This window comes from Venturia canescens, chromosome 1 (assembly GCF_019457755.1).
Source record: "Venturia canescens isolate UGA chromosome 1, ASM1945775v1, whole genome shotgun sequence".
Lineage (NCBI taxonomy): Eukaryota > Metazoa > Arthropoda > Insecta > Hymenoptera > Ichneumonidae > Venturia > Venturia canescens.
The window spans coordinates 1,655,864-1,677,319 of record NC_057421.1 but is presented as its reverse complement, the minus strand read 5'-3'; the positions used below and the strand labels follow the sequence as shown (position 1 = coordinate 1,677,319).

Sequence of the window (21,456 nt, the reverse complement as noted above, 5' to 3'; positions counted from 1 at the left end):
GCGATGGAAAATCACGCTTGGGCGCTGTTAACGTGATAACAAGGGAGAAGGGAAGCGTGTCCCAACGTCTATTCGTCGGGCTTGCCCGACTTGATCAGCGAAGCGAGCTTTTAGTCTCGAAATCTCGTGAAGCAAGCTTTCGTGACGCTCGAATGATTCCTCGATGCTCGAGATCAGGTGAACCGAATTGAATGCTTGACATTCCGTGAATCACTGTACCAAAGATCACCGCTCCAACTTGTCGATATTTCCGCCAATGCGTTAGCTTTCCATATCGAAATTTAGAAGGGGACCCACCGTCAGAAAATATTCTCATTTCATTTCTCGCCTTTATCATTTTACTTCGCACTTTTCTCTTGGAGAACGTTCAAATTTCCTCCTGCTTCGTGCTTTTCTCGATCCGATTCTTAACCAATTAGATCTTCTGACTCGTCGTCGGTCACTTTGTGAGAGGCACTTTAATCAAAGCTCACTAACTGGGAGCGTCGAGACAAATTTGGGCTGATTGCTTCAACAGAGAATGATTCAGTGATCACACGAAAGGTTTGAATTCAACGAAATGCATTTGCTGAGGGAACAAACTTGAAGAATTCTCATTTTTAAGGCAGCCTGAAAGGTTTTTTTTCCGATAAACCATGAGCTACTGACTAAAGATATTCATGAATCGATGCTCCTCAAATACGATTCCATTATCCATGAGGAAATCCATTCACCTTGCAAGGTTTCTAAATTACATATTTATCAGGCTGCAATAAGGCAGTGAACGAAGCTTTACGGACGCGAGGATGGATGATTAACATGAAAATATTGAAAAGACGATTTAATTTTTCTCATTATCGTGAAATGTATATCTATAGCTTGAATAAGCTGGGAAAATTGACGGTGGCGTATTCAGCGCGGTTTTCCATTACGCAGAAGGCTCAATCTATGAAACCGATAAAGAGGTTGTCGGGGGAGCGGCACGTCCACCAGAATTCTAACTTTTCGATCGATCTCTTCGGAGCAAGTTTCAATATAAATTGCAATCGAAGGGCTGACTGGAAAGTTGATGGAGAGGAAGAAAAAAACGAAGTTGTTGGGCGAGTTGACCCTACGGGAATCATCAATTACGGCCGGTGATCTTCCCACACAAGTCCTGATAACATCCTGTAATTTGGGATGAGAAATTGGAACAATCTCTCTGTCGTACGACTCGGAAATTAACGAAACGATGGAATAATCACTGAAAATGTGATATCTGGATACGAGTTTTCGTCAATGAAGGGAACGGAATACTCTTCCTCACTGTAATGTGAATATGAAAAATTGGGAAAATTCCGAGCGCTTAAGGGAAATTTATTAATAGCCAGTCACATGAAGAAATTACAAATAAATTTTCGATCTGTTTTATACTTTAATATTTTTTTTACGATTTCCGATATGAATTTTAACAAATGGATGAAAAGATAAATATTTATTTGGCAAAAAACAACACACCGTAATGTTCGGATTCACCTGGAATCTCTGATTGCATTGGAAATTGTTACATATATCGCAAACATATTTTTGACTCGTACTTTTGCTTGTGGAATTTTGTGAGCTCACATTTCGCACTCGATTCGTATAATCCAGCCTTTGGATGGTGAATTTTTATATGTTTTAAAACGAGCATAACTTTTTTATTTTCACATCGTTCACTGCTACATTTATGCACTCAATATCAAACGTTGTTTTCTTTCATATGTGTATTTACGACGTTACTAAAATTTGGAAAAAATCAATCGAAATGGGATAAGAGCAGAACGTCCGGAATCCCCCCAAACAAGCCGTTCGAAATAACCCAAAACAGCGAAATTTCACAAATTAATTAACGATTAAAAAATAGTAGGGTAAGCCCAAGTTTGAAGTGCGCTAATAATTCTTATATGGAATAAGGATATTGAATTAATTTCTTTAATAACATTGAAATTGTTTATCCCGTAGTTTTATCAATTTAATTATACGCAAAAATTACATCAAAATGTACGAATTTTTATGATCTGTCTTGACTCGAAATAAATAAATCGCTCCAAGCCTCGAACAATGTGAGTACACTAAACAGCGATAGGGCTGTCACATGAGTTCACTATTCCCTAAGTTTTTAACAAATTTCGATAAGTTTTCCAGGAAATTTTTTTTTTTTTAATAGTCAAAATGAAGTTTGTCAACCCAAACAAAACTCGATTGATCCTCGCAGTTTATAAGCTCAAAAAATATTTCTGACAAAAATATTCTTGAATAAACAACATTTTTGTTGAACCAACAAATTCAATTTGGTCTCCACGATTTGTTGAGCCAACAAAATTTTGTCCATCATCAGCAAATTTATTTTCTCTGCGTCACCGAGAGGAAGTCGATGTTCTGATTGATTTTCAAGTATTTCTTTCGGGTATTTACACGATTGGGGTTTGAAACACCAAATTTCTTAGCCTTTTGCCATCAGCAACAAAACACTCGAAATTGTTCAGTGAATCCTGCAGACTGGGACCTAACTGGATCCATGAGAAGTCTCCCATATTCATAGAATTCACTGAATTTATTGCTTTTTTAAAGCTTCGTTACGATGCTCTAAAAATGCGAGATTCTTCATGTCGAATTTGTATTTTTTCCGCAATCAACGATTGTTTGCAATGTACTTAGAAACTAGATTTCCACCATCCTGATTGTTGTCACTCGCTTGTTTAATTTCTACTCATGAGCTTCGTGCTTTACACTCAAAGCGATCCCTCACTGTTTAACATTGAAGATAGACGGTCGAGGAAGGTGGATGGCGATTTACAGAAACCATGTCAACACTCGAGGCGAGACTCTTGTGGATTTTACCAGAAAAACGCGACGCTCAAACAGTCGAACGAAAACTTCTCTCACATTTAAACAATGCATCTTGCTTTTTCATTGCAGGAATAACTTTAAGATAAAATAATGAAAAATAAAAATTCATTAATACGACAACTGTATGAGAATAATAAATATTATTGGAACTGGATTATTGGAATAAATCGAAATGAATGTTAAGTTTTCGGAATAATTTTAATTAAAAAAATTTTAGATCAAATTCCATCGTATTGAAAGAGATACAGAGAAATAATCACTGTCAAAATTTCAATTTATATGTTAGCTTACAAAAAAGTATAATTTTTCTTGGTTTTAGCAAATAGAAACCTTCGAATGTCGTCACCAATGCAATCATTAAAGTTTAGCAGAATATTCGAGTGAACTCGTAATCGTAAAAGAGCTTTCAGTGCTTCCATTCAATTATTATAAATGTACGGCCTGGAAACACGTTGTATTGTGAACTAATAATTAATAGTAGCCATGTAATTTAAGCATTTATGACATTCACAAGGGTATGCAGAAAGTTCTAGTGAAGCCTGACGCAAAGTGGAATTTTCGCGATAGCTTATACACAAATAATTCATTCGGGTTAATATTCATACATTACGTGGGTAATTGCTTGTACAGTATGCAATATTTTATGTCACTTGGGATGCGCGATAAAATGAGAAAAGGGAAAAGTGGGAAAAATGAACTTCTTTATTCCTTGTGTACATATTTCTACTTGTGCTATTTTTCTGAGTGTAATAAAAAAGACTGTGAATACCGAAAGAAATTAAAGAAAAATGTGAAATATGATTCAAGCTTTGATTAACCCTTTCAGTCACAGTGGAACCGCTACGGTCTCATCCTACAAAAAATTACTTCAAAGCTCTAATATTGATTTTTAAAATTCAATACAGCGGACGTAAAATTTCAAATACTTTTTAATTTTTCTGAAATTTTGTACTTACGGGTTTCCGGGGTTGCTGATCGCGAATCCGGCATTCGATTTTCAAAATTCAAAATAGCGGATCCAATATGGCAGACACGAAATTCCAAAAAAAAAACAATGAAAGTGCTTTAGATGGCTCTCCGCGTCCTCATCGTTAGTTTCGGGTAGCTTTAAGAGAGAGAGAGAGAGACACACACAAATATGTCGTCAAAAATTTGTCCTTCATGACAGGAAACTTCGAGGAACAAGTTTCGATAATTTTCTACATTTTTTCATCCACTATCTTGGATCCGGCTTATTGGATTAAGGAATTATAAAATTCTAGCTTCAGATTCATTACCAGAACCGTTAAGAATCCTCAAGGAGCGAGATTCACATTGGCCTATCATAATTTGTTAATTTTTTCGATTTTCCGTCCGCTATTTCGAATTAGCTAATCTTGGATTTCAGAAATTATTAAGTTCTGACTGAAATATTTCATGTGATTAAATTCAGGTCCAAATATTGAGTAGAAATACGATTTATAAAACTTGACGTCCGCCATATCGGATCCACCATTTTGAATTCTCAAAATCTGACCTTATATTCGGGCTCAGCGACACCAAAAACCTAAGGGTAATAATTTTCATGAAAAATGATGCGGATGAAGATGCACTGAAAGTGTTGAACCCCAGAAAAAAAAATTTTGTTCAATGACAATTTCGTTAACGAGATTTTCACTTTGACATTAATTTTGAGAAATTCTTTTCCATTCGCAAATGTCATAGGAATAGTGGGTTTGGAATTTAACCAGAATCCCTTTTGCTATAATTTCTTATCGATTGTAAAAGGGTTCGTCGAGCTTGCCAAGGAAAAGGGAGTTTTTACTTGAACTTCGTTTTCCTTGTAAGTTTCCACAATGACGTCAGCCTCGAAAATAGTGCAATGAGCACACACCGTAAGCTCGTTTTTGTTTCGCAACGGCGGAGAGTGCCTACGTCATGTTTTTGTGTTCACAATTTCATCGCTTTGTCGTCTTTCAGTCTCACAAAGTCCGTTGAACTTGTCATGGTGTCAGGAAATGCGGCGGGCTTACTGGTTGGTGGAAATGGTTAATTAAAGTAACGTGTGTCGCAGCAGGAAGCTAAGAATGTCGGAAATTTCGTGGAAATTACAATTCCTCGGATAAAACCAACGTTGATAAATTTTTCAAAGGTTTTCATTCGTATTGAGAAAAACAAGATTACGAAAAGAATTAAAAATTTAACGACAAGCAATTTCAAGATTCATGAGTTATTCAAAACGAACGAATCTCCGAGGAAAAGCCAACAATTTTGAAAGAGCTTGGAACCGGAACGGAAACAACAACGATTCGATGAGCTTTGTCTTCCTCAATATTGAACAACGCGAAGAATAAAATTCCCACAAAAATCCATCGAAATAGCAGTGACAATAAATTCCGATGAATAAAGAATTTAGAAAAGAATTTCAGTTTCCGAGGAATGCATAATCACAGTTGTAATTGATGGTGCTTTGTTATCCTGAAGGGGACAATTAAAATTAGTCGCGTACAAAAGAATGGATGGTGTTGGACACAAAACCGAGCGAGAGAGCTCGTTATCACGATTCACGAAATTGTTTATTCATTGCGCTACCTCCTCCTTTCTTCTGAAACCAGCGCATTTTAAAGCCTCTTTTTTCCTCGAGTTCGCTTACTCCATCTCATGTAAATTACGCACGTGCCTTGATAATCATTAAAAGGTAGAAAAAAATCCTAAAAATACAAAAGGAACACACTAAAGCCATTACAAAGAGCAAAACGCGTGGTTTAATTCAAATGAATTCTATTAAGTACCAAGCATACATATTTATGAAAAATACATTTATGTGATAGCTTGTACATTATCAGGCGAGTAACTTATATGGGGATTCGAATTGTGAGTAGAATATTTTGAGGGGGAACGAAAACTGATGAAACACGATGAGATTCTCATTCGAAAATTTACGTTGTTTTTAATGCAACCTCAAATTATATCGACATAATGGAGTAATTAATGTAAATGACGTAAAAAGTGATACAATTCCGATGAACTCGACAGTAATTTCAGTGAGAAACCTGCTCGTCAAAAAATATCGTAAATCTGTCTCATTGTGTTATAACGCAACAATAAAAACAGTTACTTCTCCAATAAAAATTTCTCCATGTATTTTCATAGTTACGATCGAATTTCTCATAACTTGTTGATAATAATATATTTGCGTCCGGTGATTGAGCGTAAACATTCAAATGCTTACATAAAGTGGCGGCTCTATTTCCATTGCAATGGAGTCGAAATGGTGCGAAGGTGTGAAGTTATGATCTAAATCGACGTTGAATGGTGAAAGATAAAACGGGACTTAAAAAGCGAAAAATGATTGAAAAAATCTGATAAAGAGGAAATTTGTGGAGGGGACTGTGAAAAGTAAATTTATTAATTCGAACTAAACTCGATATAGTTGGACAAAAATTAGTGGAGCTCGCATTTTTTTCTGTCAAATGGTAAATAGTTTAATTCATCTGTTTGGCTGCATCAGTCTCGTTGGTTTAGTCTCCAACGTGTTTCAATATCCACAAGTTATTTTGTTTCGTTCAAAAACGATTTAGTTGCCAATGCCACACCAAAAAGTTTCATTGAAAGAAGCGAAATTGTTTCGATCACAAATTTTTTTTTCACGGTATTCAAAAACCGATTGCTCTTCCGTGACTCGTACAGTTTTCGATTGAGTTTACTCGATTTAAAAAAATTCTATAGCACCTGACTTAATTGCTTGAAAATTCGGAACGATTTTTCCGAACTCTCAATATAACTCGTTACCTGCAGACACTAAGAGTACTCCATAAAAAACTATAGAAATTTTATTTTCAATGTACTGATATCCACTCGTTGGAGCCACACGCAAGATAATGAGTTTTTCATTAAAAATTCATAGCCTAATTTGAAATTCCTCTTTGAATCACTAAAATATTGAATTTAACGAGCACAGCAGCCATCAAAATTGGGATGAACGTTGAAATGCCCATTTTAAATTCGAGCCTGCTCTTCAGTGCGGGGATCCCGTCTTTGGCGAATTAATTATTCTCCCATTTCATAAACGTTCAAATTTCATTTCCTGCTTTTCCAAATGCGCGACCTTGAAGTCGTCTTGGAATTCGAACGACGACCCAAGAGCGCAAATATATTTCATTTCAAAATGAAAGAAAATCATCATAGCACAGTTTCAACATTTTTTGTCGACAGTCACAATTTGCGCATAAGCCATGTACAAATTAATATTTCTATTAAAAAAATGTTTTTGTGCTTTTTAAATTTCCTTGAAACTATACCGAAAAGTTCGCTCTGCTGAGTTATTTCCATCCATCCTAAAAACATTCCTGAAAACGATCGATTTTTTTGACTTTTTAAAACACGACTTCCCCTTAAAGACTCTTTTTAGTAATATTCCATCGAAACTACACCGAGATCTCCGGAGTTGTACAAAAGCAATACGTAAGTGAATTTTTAAGTCCCCGAAAGCACACCTGCAAGCATACCGCGCTGACCTTGTTCCTGGCGAGGAATGTTGCAAGTTTTTCTGTTTAGCATCGCAATAATTGAACAGTACGATCATCATTAAGTTAGATTAAACGGAGAGGTTTATGTTTCACGAGCTCGCGCGGACTGGATCGAGCAAGTCGACGATCGCGCGAGTGGAGAGAACGCGCAACGCGTATCACATTCAAACGTATTTAAGTAGATCGAAACCGTTAGCGGCAAGGCCTCGCCCTATTCTCGAGAATCTCGCACGTGGAGAGAAAGTCTTCGTGTCTTTTACTTCCTTTTGTAACACCGGAACCTGTTTACTTTGCTGCAGCATCCCTTAAGTACCGTCCACAACGATGGGATTCCTTCGTGCGAGATTCAACGAATGTCAAAAGTGTTTACTTTCCTCCGGTAAACAACGTTTCAATAATAATTCAAGAAATCCTTAATGTGGAGCCGATTCTTAATTATTCTTCAAATAAGGAATGAAAAATTCATCAAAATTGTTCCACTCGAAACAAGTTTTTTCTTACTCAACAAATTCAAAAATCTTTCGAAAATTTTTGTCCCACGCTGAGCTCGTGATTCGAGCATTCAGTTTCGTCTCTGCTGTCGAAAAAATTTAGAAAAATCCACGAAAATATGCTCCTAGAGCTTGGAATACGAAGAAGATCGGAGGAATATAATCCAGTGATTTATTGCAGCAGTTTTATTGATTAGTTCATACGACGAGCGATGCTTCGTTTACGAAAGCAGGGAATGATCGATTCCATAATTTTATTGAAATCTTAGTGTGTCCTTGTGGGTTACGGAATATTGGAGGGAGCTAAAAAAAGATCTGCCAGCGAGAATGGATTTACGAGCTATCGAATCTCCGGGAGGCGCACGAGATCGCTAAATTTATGTGGGTCAGTTGCCTCGAAACTACAAATAAACCGGTCGCCAACGTCCAACGGCTTTCATTCCTGACCCAGGTCTGCGTCCTCTATCTTAAATTGCTGTACTCGAGTGGGATAGTGCGAACGTGGCCTAAAACTTTTCGACAGGTCCAGAGTGCTCACCTTGAGACGAGAAATTTAAGGAGCTGAATTTTGCTTTCCTAAATCTTCGTATAAACGTGATGAATTCGACTGTGAATTCGAATTGTGAATAGACCTGAACGGGTGTGGATGACTCGATGGATCGAATCGAAATAATCTTGGCAATTTTTCTCTGCTATCGAAGAGGGTAATTTTTAAATTCTCTCTTCGAGAGGAATAAATTGTTGGAAATTTGCAATAAATTCAGCAGAAATTAACACACGAAATGATTATTCGAATTTCTTCAATTTTTCAAGCAGATAAAAAAAACCTGCCAGTCACATGCAATCGTGCAATGACACCACTCGAGTCTGCGACACGAGATGTCGAACACGCTGATAAATAAACCTATTGACTTGAAATATTATGCTCTTACCAGAGAAATTATAACGCTCCAAAGTTCGATCAGGAAATTCAGAGACTTTTTCCCCTTTGACAAGTAGATAACACAGATCACACGTTGCGATTGTACACGAGATTTTATGTTATGCAATCGCTGACAAGATTGTGCTCAAAAAGTGGATTCCAACGGTATCCAGGCTTCCTGTTTTCGCAATGAAAATTTCAAAGAGATTACCAGTTTACGGCATACCGAAGATACTCGACTTTGAAACTGTGCAGGCTATTGAAGAGTAGCTTGTGTCAAACTGATTTGCAGTCGGCCTTGCCGGACAAACGCTGACATTTCGCCTGACCCGTGCGGATCTTCATTAGTGATTCATACACTTTCATCCTTTCACCTCTTCTCAGTCTCGCGCATAACTTTCGGTTCTTTAATGTACTTTTTTAACGTAAACAACGTTATGTGTACATACGTAAATAAATTTGGTCTGAAAATAAGAATTTCTTTAGAGCAAGATGAGTATTTTGACAGCTTTTCAATTCGAACAAATCGCCGGAACCTTATTTACATTTTTAACTCTTGGAGACCACAAATTTGCACCCACGAAAATTGAAAAAAAAAACGGGTTTTCAAAATTCCTTTCTTCAATTTGGCCATTTTTCTATAATAAAACTTGATTTTCCAATTTTTTAAATGATTGTAATCGATTACTGAGGAATTTTTACCCCTAAAAAGTCTCGTTGTAAGATTCATTACAAAAATTCATGGATGATTTCAAAAATTTTGAAAAGTCAAAGTGCAAATTTCGACCAGTGTGGTGAGTCTGTGACCTTAAAGGGAGGGTAGTATCTACGGGTCAACTGTTTCGTTACTTCTGCATTCTTTGATTTTTTAAAAGACACAAAACGTCTTCGACTGGCTCGCTTTTCTTGAGAAGTTTACATTTTTTGATAACGAATTTCCATAAGTTTTACGAACATCTAATCGAACACTCACAAAAGATTTTTCGACTCAACAAAGTCTTGGTGGACCCACAAAACGAGGGGAATAAAATAACTGAATGAAAATGTCTTTTTCAGCGAACATTTCTACCAGCAAATAGCTGGAAACTTGCTGGATCTGAGTAAAACAATCTTTCAGGATGATGTAAGAAAATTAAGGATGCATGGAATGTTATTTGTTCACATATGAAACCTATGAATAAGTGGCATCCCACGACTGATTTTCGTATTTGATTTTGACCGGAGCTTTTATAGCCAATTCCCCTTCGTTTAATTTCTTCGAGTAAAACCATCCTCGACTTTCACAAAGGCCACACACACACAGGCGCCACAGAAAGATCCAGGTAAAGGAACAGTCCTTTCTGTCTCAAGTGTACGTAAATAAAAGTTCAAGACGCCACAACATCCTTGAACTTTTCTCTACTCCACGCACGTTCGTGGCTTTATGCCTAGTTCATAAACACCAGCAGCTCTCGTGTTCCCTTACTCACTAGTGAACCCACGGTATTGCGTAACTAAAACCTGGATCTAGTACCGTAATTATATCATTGGATTTGTTGTTCGTACTCCATTATTCGACCTTGATAGCCGATGAGTCGCATTAAATAAATTTCAAATTAGTTTTCTCTCCGATACAAACGTGTCGCGGTGGTCCTCGACCTTGAATTCATGAATCTTGGACGTCGTAAGATGGAAAGGAGGAAATTCAGACTTTAAGGTTGATGGGTGACGGCTACTTCATTTTTGCAGCAACTGTATATTTTTCGAAAATTTTAAAAGACGAAACTTGCTTGAAAACAATAATTTTATAATTTTAGAAATATAATTGGTAAAGAACTTTTATACAATTTTATTATTAAGAAAACGTTCGAAGAGTTCATTTTGACTAGCGTGGTACAGCAGCTGCCGCTGCTGTTGATGTCACGCTGTCAGTTTTGTTTACAAATTTTATAGGTTATGAAGTGAGTTTACTGTCCAAAGTAGTATTGCAGTGGAGGAAAATGAAAAAATTAACGATCAAAAAATTTACCGGGATAAAAATCGTCGTTTTGTAAAAATTTACAAAAAAACGTGGCGAAGATATTTCTCATCAGATATTTTTTTATATTTCAGCTGATTTTCAATGTTAAAGTTTAATAACTAAAATACTCATGTATTCTTGAATATCCACGAAATAAAACGATCGATTTTTTTTTGCGAAATCTTGGATATAACTAACGAAAAAATTCAATAACTTTTCATGTGCGTACGGCTTTCATATGCCGGAGTGACAAGTGTCAGAGAAAAGTCGATATTCAATAATTAATTTGCTGCTACACGGTAACTATAGATCAATTCCAAGATTCCTGGATCTAAATGCCTCAATATTTAACAGCAACATCTAAGCAAAATTTTTTTATTTTGGTACTTGCTGACAATGACATTTGCCACGTTCAACAAAGCGATGGATTTTTTTCTCAATGTACCAATGAGACTTTAGTCGATTTTGTGATGACCATTTTCGTGTACTGGAATTGTTTGTGTGTTGGCATTGAATTGGTATTTCCATCTGACAATTGTTTGTTGAACGATGGCATTGGTGATATTCCATTGGAGAATATCGAAATGCTTCAAACGGTATTGAACGCAAAGGTCAGTAAAGATTTGAAGTTACAGAGAACGGATGAGAGGACAAGACAAGAAGATTTTTTAAGAAAAATCTTCTCTGAAACTTTGGATCACGACGAAATGATACATTGAAGAATTTCTTGTTACATTTTCGAAATCGTAGTTCAAAAACGATTTTTTATTTACTAGTTTTTTTCCTTTGAATTTCTATGAAACAATCGTAATGACTCAAATGATAAAAATAATGAATTTTATTGGTTAAGGGGGGGTTCTGCTTTAGAAAATCAAAAAAATCGGTTGTTTTCAGGAATGTTTTGTTTTTAGGATAGATGGAAATAACTCACCATAGCGAACTTTTCGGTATAGTTTCAAGGAAATTTAAAAAGTACAAAAACATCTTTTTAATAGAAATATTAATTTGTAGGTTTATGCCTTATGCGCAAAGTCTGATTGTCGAAATTTCTCAGCCGCGTACAATGTGGAAATCGTAATTATTCTCTGCAACGAAAATTTCAAATATTTTATCCATTTTCATATATTTTCCTTCCACACGAACCTATAAAAGCCCGAAAAAATTGCGAAATTCTATCAAGAAATTCTATTATTCTATCAAATTGCAAATTCTCATCAAAAAAGTAAAATGATCTCAGTTCATTTGTAAAAAAAATCTCGCTTTCCTGAGCGATTAGGGTCTCTAATTTCTTCGAGGCTTAAACGTTTCGAGTAAGTTTTTTCTCTCAGCAAATAGTAACTCCGCTAGACTCATTTGATTCAAGGATTTTCAAGCTCCTCTCATTGCCCTGAGCAATTCATTCTTGTTCTAAGACGGCACTTTGAGGCTAATTAAAAAAAAAAAAATTCGGTCGTTTCGTAAGTAGAAGATGGTGAAACTGTGGGACAAAAACTTGATGATTTACACGTTAGAACGGCGAGCAACGCTCGGTATCATTCGTCACATATTTCGAAGATTTTCGCCACGGATTCCGAGACTTTTGATCCCTCGTTCGTGCTGGCATCGCTAACTTAACTTTGCTCCAAGATCTCCCAATGCCAAATGCTTCTCAGCTGCAGGCAGCGTTTGGTTTTTGATGGCATCCATTCCATGCATAATTCGTGCCCCATTAATGATTTCGTCGGCACATCGAATCCCTGGTGCACATTGAAAGCATTTTGAAAACGGTTTTTGGCGTCCGTTCAATTCCGGGAATTCGGAATGAGAAATTTTCCGTCTTTTTTATACTGGCTGAGTAAGCGATCATGCTGATTCTGAGGATCACCCAACGCCGAGCGTTTTAAGGTGGACGCTCCGAGAGCGTATGCATACACGAAAGCGCCTTTCTAGCGTGACCCTGCGGTTGCAACACATCCCAACGTCTCGGGCTGACGCCTGGACTTTACCGCAACACACGCCGAGCTGGCGATACACACCAGCAAGCGTTACACGTCCAGGTGGAATCTCGACTTTCATTTTCTACTGTTGACGTTGGGAAGAGCTCTCCGGAGCCTCGCTCGATTCGAGCACGGGCCATCGGCTGAAAATTCAAATTGACAATCGACGAAATTGCTTATTAAAGGCACGTGATAAAACCGAAACTCCAAACAACTCGGAGAGGGGAAACACTCCACAGAATCTCGAGTGTCTTCGCTCGAATACTTTTTCTCCGTGCCATTGCAATGAAAATAGAGAAAAAGCGTCGATGGGATCCGCGTTGTACGAAGAATATAAACGGTCCTCGGGGTCATGCGTGGATCACTCGCTCGACGTCCTTCGCAGTCCCGAAACCGAGCTCTTTTGGACAATAGATTAAGGTCCACCACTGACATAATCTCCGCTTCCAAAGTGTCTCTATCGACATAGTCTCTCCCACCATCGAGATGCGGTCATCTTACAAAACGAATATTTTTTATCCCCTTTTTTATTCGCTCGTTGCGAAAGGTGTTTAAAGAAATTTTCTCCAACAATGCTCGTTTCAGTTGTTATCGTACGAGAGCTCGTTAATGGTGAATCCGTTCACCAATCCCCTGGATTGACCCATTTATCATTCGACATTAGAATAGTTCGACAGCCTCGGAACAAGTGAAAAGCGAGAGCGGACCAAGGACCTTTCAGGAGGAAGTGGAACGCTCATTTTTTACTCGTCCAATAAGAAACACTCGCACTCCCCATTCGTTTTCCTCGATACGAATAGGCCTGAAGAGAAAACAATCGAAATCGTAATCACACCAGGCACCATTATTTCCATCATCGATGCATTTTATCCTCGATCGCATTCATCGTCGAATAACCAAGCAGATTATCCCAATTAATTTGGTTTCGATCTCACGAGTTCCTGCAATGAGATAAACAAGTCATTTTGGAACAACGAAATGTGCTGGCATTACGGAGTGCCAGTGAAATATATGACCATCGCGAGATTAAAAATGATTGAATAATCTAAATTGTTTTAGATGAAACTGCAGATTCATTCTCAGTCTCAGTCAATCAATTTCTATCGAATCAATCATTTTGTTGTCTCAGTGCGTGCAACTCAGTACCCTCGATATCATAATCGTGTTTTGTTTTTCTGAAAAGTAATAAAATAAACTCGATTATTGGTAAAATAAAAATTGAATCTTTCCGTACAGTCGGATATGAGACGATAAATTATAACGAGAAAGGTGAAAAGCTGCATCGAGAGTTGCCACAAGATCGAAATGTTATTGGAAGCACGAACAAAATGTTTGCGTCACCAGAGTTCTCACATCATGGAAATCGTTTGTAAGGAATTCTCTATGACAGAAGTAATTGAATGATTGTCATTGAATTCGGAATCGAAAGATCGACAGAAAAAAATGTTGAAAAATCGTAGAATTTTTCGGCCCTTTATCACTTTCCTGAAAGCTTGCTTTAATTGAATGACGACACGCTACGAGAATGTTTCATGTTTTGTTCCGGATGTTGAGAGGACACCGGTAGTCTTATGAGGGAAGAGTCGAGTGATGCAAATAGTGAAGGTCACAGACGCTGAGGAATACCGATTGAAAAAGCGAGTGTCTTGCGGTGCTGCCACTCAGTAGTCGATCGTCGGTCGGCTTAGAAGGTTTTATTACGGAGGCACGTGAGTCGCGTTAACTTTCTAGGGGAACGGATAAGTCAAAAGGGAAGAAAATCGATCGAACTGTTTTCCTAAAAAGTCGAATTTTAACGCCCACTATTATCTGCGTACGCATACATGGATACCAAGATTTCTCAAGCGAACTCCTTCGGCTTTCTTTGCCCGCGTGACAATCGCCACTCGCGTTTGCCAATGCTATTTTTTGCTATGATTTACTCTGTGAAATATCGCACGGCCATTACTCATTAATGAAATTTCTCGTGAATTGACGATCGTGGAGACACGATGATTTTCCTTTTACTTTTCGTTGCTCCCGAAAATGTGTTTTTTTAACGGAGCAATAATCTCCGCACAAAAGCTCCGTCGACGTGTGCACTGTGCCAAACAACTCTTCGAACGCCATTCGATTTTGCGGAGCGAAAAGCTTGCCGAAATTTATTGAATCGGGAGCTCCCTGCTCTGGATCGTTCCTTTGAAACTGTCAAAACGTGTCGTTTTGTGTCGCGAACTTGCAGAGTGAAATTTTTGCTTCCGAATTTTGTTCAATTATTCAATCGTTTCGATGAAATTCGTGAAAGCTCGTTACAAATTGATTCGCAAAATTCGCCTGAGTCATTCAATGGAAAACGAAGAATAATCGTCGAGTTTGCTTACAAAAAGTACTGAATAACCCCACGACGCTTTAATTCCGGTTATAAAATAAGTCGAGTTTTGCGCCTGTTGACGAATTCCTCGAGTGAGGGGAATTCGAATAAATGATTGTACAAAAATTCTTAATACCGGTTAAGAGCGAATTCTCGTGATCGAGACCTCGCGCGATTTATTTTTTCGTGTCTATCCGGTGCTCGAGTGAGAGCGAGTCTCGAAACTATACGGAGAGCGGTGCGTATGTTAATGTTGCCTTCTGTTGAGACATTCACCAGTGTCTCGTGCGAGATTCTGCATCGCAATCGAATTCAAATATTTTCGTATCATTAGTTCATCGCGAAGAGTTTTTTCCACGATATTTTCAATAGTTTTTCGAGCCCACGATGAACAACATTTTCGATCGATTTTCTCCCACATTTGACGTCCACGATGTTCGTCAACTGAAAAGTGCAATAATCTGATCGAAAGTGACAACGCGTGTGCTTCATTGCAGGTACTCGTGGCGTGTTCAGTGCTCCAGTTCAATCGAAACTCATGACAGGGTGAGAAGTATTGCTTCGCGATTTGACTTAGTGGAAATTTAGTTAGAAAAAACACTAATAATATGACGAGGATTATCGTGAGTGTAGTGATCGCAGTCCTCGTGGGTCTGACAGCTGCTGTACCCGGCCGCTTGAATGGTACGTTCCTGACTTCGGTTTCACATTTTTTATTTTTGAGGTCGACCGGTTTCAATGACCGCGGTCTCACCCGGTATCCGTATTTCGCGGAGCTTCCCAAATTTCTAAACTTTCATGTCATTATCACGTCGTTAAGGAGTCAGCAACGATTTTGAGGAGGTTAATCGCCTGGCTGCTGCGAGGTCAGGGTTTGCCTATCGCGTACAGTAACAATGAAGAAGGCAATCGTATTAGTGAAAATGCGTCTTGTAATACATCACGGATAAACAGTACTTTTGAAAACTTGAAAAATGAAACTTGAAAATTAATTGAGCGAGAGAAATCAGCGGAGGTCAGCTGGCCTCATTTTTTAAATGATTCCTAAAAATACAGACTCGTAAATCGGTGAATTCACATTCGTCAGAAAGAGTTCCAATTTAAGGACGTTGGACTGGATAAAATTTGAAGAATTTCGGTTTCGAAATAAAATAACAAAAAACGAGTTAATTTTGAGTTAGAGTTCTGACAAAATCTGACAATCGAATGATAAATTAATTTGAAAAGTCATACGATTTCGTGCCAAGGCCGATAAGAATTTTGAGTACCTGCAATAGTAGGTGGGACTTGATCTGTGGATAAGAATTTAATCCTGCTATTCTCCGATGCATGTTTGTTGTCTCGGTGGCTCAATGACCGTGAACTTGATACGTAAGTCTCTCGCGTCCTTATTCGCAGAGCAAGAATTTCATTCACCTTGATCTAAATGACCCAATTTTATTCCATTGCAGCGTTCGCTCAGATTGGCGATAAAAAGATAGCAATCTTTAAAAAAAAATTACATACGCCAAGAATAATGATAGCAATCGGGATTGGACAACAAAAATTATTGTAAAAGTGATCAAAAATGGGTTTATGAAGTGAGCTTTAAAAACGTTCGTTTAAATTCGCGTCGAGTTCAGTGAGCACGCTTATAATTTGAATATATTTTTCTTTTCGTCTGTACAATCAACCGTTTCTTTGACAGTATGACGTCGGAAATCTGCGTCGAATAAAAATAAAGTAAAAAATGTGAGGGGCGATGATTATTTCTCGAGGCTCTCGACGAAATCCTGTCGCAGGAACTTCTTTGTATATTGAAACATAACAATCGACCTTTTCAGTATTTTTTGTACACGTTTAGAGCTTCATTCACCTTTGTTCTTTCCTTTGTCTGGCAGACTGAGTCGAAAGTTGGGACGACGTAGCATTAAATTAAGCAAATCCTTTCTCGATCCAGCTGTCATTGTAGTCTAATGAAAAAGTTATTTTTTTCATTCCTTTTGTACGGAGAGTCTCGCTGCCTTTTGTAGGACCTTCCACAGAGCCCTTTCCTTTCTCAGAGTCGCATTAAAATGTTCGACTTTCAATGAGTCGGAAGCTCCCCTGCTTAAGAACCTCTCTCGAGCGTAATATATATTCGCGGTCTAATACTCGATATTCAATAGAAACTTCTTTTATCACGTAAGACGAGAAATGAAACGTGGGTTTTTCATGAAACTTTTTCGATCAATGATCTACTCGTACATGGGCCTCGAAATTTTTAAGAAAATTTCTTCATTCAATCATCAGACAACTCGATCTAACAAACGTGTGCATTAAAAAACAAGAGTTTCAAGCGACTCCGTCGAGGTCACAAGATCCGGTGTACTTCTCGTATATCTTGGCCATGAGAAGCTTTTCGTATCGTCACTTCGTGGACCACTGATTGTTTGATAATTGGCTCGGTGTCTAAGGAACCGCATCGATCACGTTTCCCGTCATTGTCCGTACCCCCTCATCCTCATCTTCATTCTCCACAGTCTCTATAACCTCTCTAATCTATCCCGTTGCTTCCACGATTTCATACCGTTGTATACGAGCTCCCATTTAGTGGCTCCACCATCAGACAGCTCAACGAGTAATACCGAGAGTAGTAGTGTTTGTACATAGTCAGACAATGGTGAGCCCATTCAAGGAGGATGAAGATTCGCATGCGACATTGATCCTAAGATTGGCAAGTGGTTAGAATTTGTACACTGAGAGAAAACCGCCATTGGAACAACGAAATGTGGCATTAATTGGTGCCAATGAAATATATGATCACAAGGTCAAAAATGATTGAACGATTTTTATTGTTTTTAATGAAACCACAGATTCAATCTGTCTGAAAACATTGCAGTTGAATGGAGAATCCAATGAAATCAATTTCTTTGAATCAATCATTTTTTTTATAGTGTATTATTTTAAAAAATGTTAGTTGTGCGGAGGTTTGAAAGTTTTGAAGACAGAATGGAAGCAGTTCATTGAAGCTGGGTATTTATTTGTTGTGAGTTTCAACTTATTTTGGAAAGAACTGAAGCTCGAAAAAATTCGGATTTATTTCAAATTTCTTCAATCTTTAGCCATATTTGTTTCCTCAAAATTTGAATTTTAGAGTACGAAAATGGTTTACTCGTCCTCTTTTATTTAAATTGAACGAAGGATCCATAAAATTTGCACGGTTTCAACTTTTGTTACTTTTGTTGTGTGCGAATGGTTATTTCGTCGGGAATTTTCGAGTAATCATCTCGTGAAAGGATTGCTAACAAATTTTCGACCCCCAACGCTCGACGGTTGAATCAAGTTTGATAACGAAAACCAGAAGTTGACATCCACGATTTAAATTATTCTTCGCTCGTTGCTATAATCGAAGTCTTAAGTGGTTTTGTGTTTATAGGAAGATAAAGCGTCGCTCGATGTCCCAAAATCGACAGATTTATTGTACAACTTTCTTCTCTGTAGAATAGAGAATGGAACCGAAATTCATCGAACAAATAAATAAATAATTTAACGATTTCGAAGAAGTCGAGTGATCCGTTGTTATTCGATTCCTGGAACATGTTGAAGAGCTTCCTGGATCCGGAACGTATCATGCAACATTGAAGCTCTACGATACTCTTAATTAATTGACGGTTTCCACGTAATCGATAATGAACACTGGAAATTTAGAGTTTCGCGTACACGATTGCGCTCCTCACTACAAAAAAAAAATCCATTTCATGAATGATTTCGTGAATATTAAAATAGTAAATTATGAATTAAATTGAAGTAAAAATGTATTAAGGAGTTTCGGTACAAAAGTCTAAATATTAAGAAATTGATCAAATTTGGTGATAATGTTCTTCAACATCAAGTGCGAAAACACAAATTTTTTCAAAATTTTCTTCTACTTAGTTATCGAGTAATTATGCATTAAAGCAGATTTCTTATGCCCGGAATGTATACCGATATATATGGAAACGCTATGCTTATACACGTCAACTTTAGTGATCAATTACTCGATAACTGTGTAGAAGAAAAATCTTAAAAAATTTGTATTGTCAAATTTGGCACTAAAGAATATGTTCACCAAATTTTATAAAATTCTGAACTTTTTGAAATTTTTTATGCTTTTAGCATGGTTTAGCCTGGCAACATTGTATCGCCTGTACCGAAACTCCTTAATTATTTTCATACTCAATGACAATGAATTTTTCAATGATTTAAGTCGAAGTGCACCATTTTTGAACTCAAAGATTCAAGAAATTTTTGAGAACGATTCGAGTTATTGATAATTTGGGATTCATCGAGAGAAGGGATCAAGAAATTTCGATTGCAAATCGCCTCAAATAAAAAAAAAAACACCGTCGTTTTATTGTTCGCCTACGATTATAATTCCGCTGTTAGTTGCATCATGAGAGAGTGAATCAACAAAGTTCCAATTACCTAATGCGCATCAGCTGGAATAAAAAATGTTATTGACGGGATGCTGTGACTTAGTGAAAGTTCGGTTGCTCACTATAAAGAAATTTCAGTCGATACGAATTCCTTTTCTAGCCACAGTTTGAGGAGCCCGAGCGACTCGTACGGCCCGTTGAAAACCATTTCGGGATTCCTCGCTGTATACTCATGAGACTTTTTGCAATCGATTTCTTGTTGTTTCTGACGAGCATCGGACCATCTAACCGGTATCCAGTGAATCATGGTCACGAAATCAAATCAATTCGTAGCAGAATAAGTGTGCTCGCACTGAGAAAAAAAAATCGTTCCAACAAATAAATGTCTTTAGTTGATATTTTTGTTGTTTAATCTAACTAACATCCACTTGCGACGAATAAGGAATATTTATCCGAATCATTAAATTTTTCTTTGTGTGAATTAACTAAACGAGTGGAACCAAATCTTTTGTTCAAAGAACTCGAAACATTTGTTTATTTCTGCGTGATTCACATGCACTTTTATTATATATTTATTTGAATATCAAGTACTGAAATATCTTAATGGTTTCGTTGAGAATGATAAATATTTTGTGAATCGAATAATACTGGTCAGTTCAATATGACCCAAAATTTGTTGAAATCTATTATTATATTAGTCAACACGATTTGTGGAAAATAACAAATAATTTTGATAGTCGAATTTTTTCTTCGTGCATAGCTTAACTAAATTTTATTGATGTTGAACCAAATCAATTGTCTATACAAATGTCTATCTCGAAAGAACATTTCAGTACATTTTATATCATTTTGTTAATTCAACTGAAGGTTTTCTTACCACAAGATAATATACGGAGATTAATTATACAATTATTTTCGTAGCAACCAAATATGACGTTAGAGTAACCCAAATATCGTCACATAACCTTCAACTTCGTTAATCCAAATAGCTGTCTATTTGAATAATTATTTTAATATTTTGTGAAATTTAATAAATATTTTTTCGTGCACATGGGACTAAATACTTTAGTTAAATTGAACATTTTTCGAGTGTTTTAACCAAATTTTTTCTCAGTGCAGTTTCATTGAAACAAACTCCAGTGGATTCTCATCAGCCATCTTTCTTCTAAACTCATGTTTATAATACAAATTAACAAAGTCAAGAACAATATACGAGCCTGAGAGTAATTCTCCATAATGAAATAATCACGATAGATTGTTCAAATGATTTTCAAAAGCATATTGTTAAATGATTTTTTGTATTCCTTTTTTTTATGTTAGTTTTCCCTTATAAAACTCATATCTCCATTTAGTATTTATTCGAGATTAAAAATTCATGAGTCGAACGTAATAAAATGTTCTAGAGGCTGCTCTCAAAGATGAGATACTTTCAGGATTCTTCATCAGAGAAAAGAGACTTACTTTCTTCTTGAAGTCGGCTGAAGGATCGGCGTATTTGCCGTCTATCATCAGCGATCAATGGCGAAATTAGGTCATCCATTTATAACCGACAGAAAAGTTGTTTCACTTCTTCCTGGTCTTCGTAACTCCAATAAAGTATATAAGAAGTACAAACATCTCATAATCTCTGTGTATTTGTGAGTTAAATAAACACGGGGGGATGAGAAAATTGCATGAAATACAAATCCGTGTATTAAGGTATTTTTGCGTCACGTCGGTTCGAGAGAGCATCTGCCTGACGGTGGGGCCACTCGGTGAATGTTTTCCTCGATTGCAGCCTCGGGCAATGGTGACGCGCGCGATGCTATCCCTTCCAAAAACTTTCTTTCGCCTATCATAATTGACGTATGGGTGTTACCGGTTACGTTTTCACCTTTCTCGCGCTGCTTCCTCAAACAATGACCCAAATTGGGAGCCTCGGTATACGTCGGAGAAGATTCGAAAACTCAAAAATGACAATATTGATGGGCTCGAAACCTCGTCG

General features: G+C 37.2%; 1 protein-coding gene across 1 annotated transcript in view; it reads left to right on the top strand.

Moving 5' to 3' along the window:
- The window catches only part of LOC122418803 (low affinity immunoglobulin epsilon Fc receptor-like), a 54,726-nt gene that overhangs the window by 28,680 nt on the left and 4,590 nt on the right, over window positions 1-21,456 (top strand). The window lies entirely within an intron of this gene.